The following is a 4024-nucleotide window of genomic DNA, read 5'->3' as shown; positions in this document are numbered from 1 at the left end:
AACTGTGCCCCCTTGCCTGAATAACCAAATTGAAAGTTTGAAGGTCTGATTTCTGAGACCTCTTGTTGTTGAGTGTCCTTGAGTACCACTCATAGTGGTCTTATGAACAACAGATCTGAACCCTTTCCTATCCTGTGCCATTCTTATCACCTCTGATAATCTCATTGCTGCAGTCACTGTGTCAATTCATCTCATTGAAGGTCTTCTTCTCATTCACTGACCCTTCATTTTTCCAAGCATGATGTCCCTTTCAAAGGAATAGCCTCTCCTAGCAACATGTCCAAAGTTGTGAGACGAAGCTTTGCCATTCTTGCCTCCAAGAAGTACTCTGGCTACACTTCCTTCAAGACACAGCTATTGGGTATTTTGGTCATCTGTGGGTTAGTTGCTGCTCTTCTCCAACACTACAACTCAAAGGCCTCAATTCTTCTTCTGTCATCTTTGTTCACTGTCTAGTTCTCAGATGCATAATGGGTGATTGAAAAGAGCATGGCCATGAAAAGAATCATGCACATCTTAGTCTTCAAACTGGTATCATTGTTCATTGGTAATCTGGAGACGTCCCTGACTTATTTGCTGCTGGTCCCAAGGGTGTTGATTGTGGATCCAAGTAAGTTGAAATCATTGCTAATATTGATCTTTTTTTCTACCATTATAATCAGAGGCTTACAAGTCTTAATAAAAGAATGCCAAAGAATCAGATAGCCAAGGGCTTCTCTGATCTGTTGAGAAGATTGTTCTGCTCAAAGAAAATAGTGCAAGTGCAGCTATCTGAGTTGATGATCACAGGAACTCTTGGTTATTTCTTTTGAAGAGGAAAGAAAGAGAAGGAGAAAGAGAGGGAGAGAGAGACAGAGGAAGAAGGAGGAGGAGGAGGTGGGAGGAAGGGAGGGAAAGAAATGAAAGAAGGAGGGAGGGAGGGAAGGAAAGGAAAAGAAAAGGAAGGAAGGAGGGAGGGAAGGAAAAGAAAAGGAAGGAAGGAAGGAGGGAGGGAGGGAAGGAAAAGAAAAGGAAGGAAGGGAGGAAGGAAGGAAAGAAGGAAGGAAGGAAAGAAGGACAGAAAATTTTATTACTCAAGTTTTCAGATTATTTCAGATTATTAGTTTTCATATTACTCAAGTTTTCAGATTATTTGCTGAGCATGTTGTTGTTGTTACTGTTGTTATGTGCCATCAAGTTGCTTGCGACTCATAGTGACCCTATGTACAAGAGCCCTAAACCCTGCTCTATCCTGTGCCAACCTAGCCATCTCAAATGCACTTATTCCCACCGTTCCAGTAACAGAATCGATCCATCTCATCAAAGGTCTTCCTCTCCTTTGCTGCCCCTCCACTCTGCCAAACATAGTGTCCCTCTCCAAGGACCAGTCCCTCCTTGCAACATGACCAAAATATGTCAGACGAAGCTTCAGAATCCTTGACTCCAAGGAGCATTCCAGCTTTACCTTCTCCAGAACAAACCTATTTGTTCTCCTAGCAGTCCATGGTATATTCAACACTCTTCTCCAGCACCAGAGCTCAAAGGCATCAATTCTCTTTCTATCAACCCGATTCACTGTCCAACTCTCCGATGCATAGCATGTAATTCCGAAGACTATAGCCCGGATCAGGCGCATCTTAGTCTCCAGCCTGACGTCGTTGCTCTTCAGTACTCTTGAGAGGTCCCTCACAGCCGACTTTTCCAATGCAATTCGTCTCCTGATTTCCTGGCTGCTATTACCAAGAGTGTTGATTGTGGAGTCAAGCAAACTAAAACTGTTAACTATCTCAATCTCTTCACTATCCATACTGATGCTGCTAATTGGCCCAGTGGTGAGAATCTTTGTTTTCTTGATGTTGAGCTTCAATCCATATAGGAGGCTGCAGTCCTTGACCTTCTGCAGCAAGCGCTTCAGGTCCTCTTCAGTTTCAGCAAGCAGGGTTGTGTCATCTGCATAACGCAGGTTGTTGATGACTCTTCCACCAATCCTGATGCCATATTCCTCTTTGTACATCCCAGCATCTCGGATGATCTATTCTGCATACAGATTGAAAAGGTATGGAGACAGAATACATCCCTGAGGAACCCCTTTCTTGATTTTTGAACCATGTAGTATCTCCTTGCTCTGTTCTGACTACTGCCTCTTGGTCCGAGTATAGGTTTCGCATTAGCACAATCAAATGTTCTGGGATTCCCATTCTTCTCAGAGTCAGCCACAGCTTGTTATGATCCACACAGTCAAAAGCCTTTGCATGGTCAATAAAGCGCAGATAGACATTCTTCTGGTAGTCTTTGCTTTCTGGCAAGATCCTTCTAACATTAGCTATAATATCCCTAGTACCACGGCCTCTTGTAAATCCAACCTGTACATCTGGCAGTTCTCTGTTGACATATTGTTCCAAACGTTTTGGGATAATTTTCAGCAGAATCATGCTTGCATGTGATATTAATGCTATTGTTCAATAATTTCTGCACTCTGTTGGGTCAGCTTTCTTTGGAATGGGAACAAATATCGGTCTCTTCCAGTCAGGGGGCCAGCTGGCTATTCTCCAGATTTCTTGGCACAGCTTGGTGAGCACATCCAGGGTAGTGTCTGTCTGTTGAAATATGTCAATTGGTATGCCATCAACTCCTGGAGCCTTTTTTTTTTTGCCAATTCCTTCAGAGCAATTTGAACTTCCTTCTTCATCACCATTGGCTCTTGCTCATATGTCATTTCATGAAATTCTTCTGTGTCAGACAATTCCTTCTGATACAGTGACTCTGTGTATTCCTTCCATCTTCTCTTGATACTTTCTGGATCATTTAACATTCTACCCAAAGTATCCTTAAGTATTGCCACCGGTGACTTGAATTTGTTTTTCAGCTCCTTCAGCTTAAGAAATGCTGAGCGAGTTTGGCCCTTTTGATTTTCTGACTCCAGCTCTCTGTACATTTCATTAGAGTATCTTGTTTTGTCGTCCCAGGCTGCCTTTTGAAATTTTCTGTTCAGCTCTTTGATTTATTGGTTTCTTCCTTTAGCTTTGGCTTCTCGGCGCTCTAATGCAATATTCAGAATCTAATTAGACATCCATCTTGGTCTTTTCTTCTTTTTCAGCCTTTTGCATTCTTCATGGACGATTTTCTTGATATCCTCCCAGAGCTCATTTGGCCTACACTCATAAATATGGTGAAAGGATACAACTCTGACACACACTTTTTGTGATTATAAGCCATGCAACACTGTTACTTTATTCTGTATAGGTCTGTGTGAGTGCAATTAAAGTTCTGAAATTCCTGTTTTCTTCAATGTTACCCATAGTAACACAGTAACATACACGCAATCTAACAAATAAACATGTTTCTTATAGTCTCTGATTTCAGTCAAGTGAATATACCATTATTCCACATCCTTTACTGAGTCCAAATTAAATTCCTTTTGATTTACTATTGCAATAATTTTTTGCAATTTTTTATTCTCTTTAGCAAAATTTTACTTGCATGTCATATTAAAGATATTGCTAGATATAACCTACTCATATTGTTGGAATGTGCTGTTAAGTGGGACCTGACATGTAGGTGACCCTACAGCAAGTTTTCAGAGGCTGTAAGTTGCACCAGAGGAAATTGTTCATCTTTCTCATGCCAAGTGGCTGGTGGATTTAAACCATGTACCTTTGGGTCGATAATTCAATTCTTTACTCACTAGGCCACCAGAGATCCCTGACTTACTCATAATTCAGTGTTTTATGAATGAAAACATAGGTTTAAGTCTCCTAAGTGGTTGCCACTGAATTGATGGTGACCCTCTGTGTTTCAGAGTAATCCATACGAGTTTTAAAAGGTGGAGGAGTTTTTTTTGTTGTTGTTGTTTTTTGGGTTTTTTTTATTAAATTTTATTAGTATTAATGAACATTTACAGGGATTTTGGGTTTTCATTCCTTCATTGCTGTACCATTCTCTCTACCCTCTTCCCCAGTTTGTTCTTCTTCCCCCACCCTCCGAATGTCTGTTTTAATTGTCCAGTTGCCACAGTGCTTGTCAAAGCCAGTTCTGTTTAATCTCC

Source organism: Elephantulus edwardii, unplaced genomic scaffold (assembly GCF_000299155.1).
Source record: "Elephantulus edwardii isolate Elephantulus edwardi_28Jun2011 unplaced genomic scaffold, EleEdw1.0 scaffold00063, whole genome shotgun sequence".
NCBI lineage: Eukaryota > Metazoa > Chordata > Mammalia > Macroscelidea > Macroscelididae > Elephantulus > Elephantulus edwardii.
The sequence above is the reverse complement of the archived record's forward strand: the minus strand, read 5'-3'. Positions refer to the sequence as shown.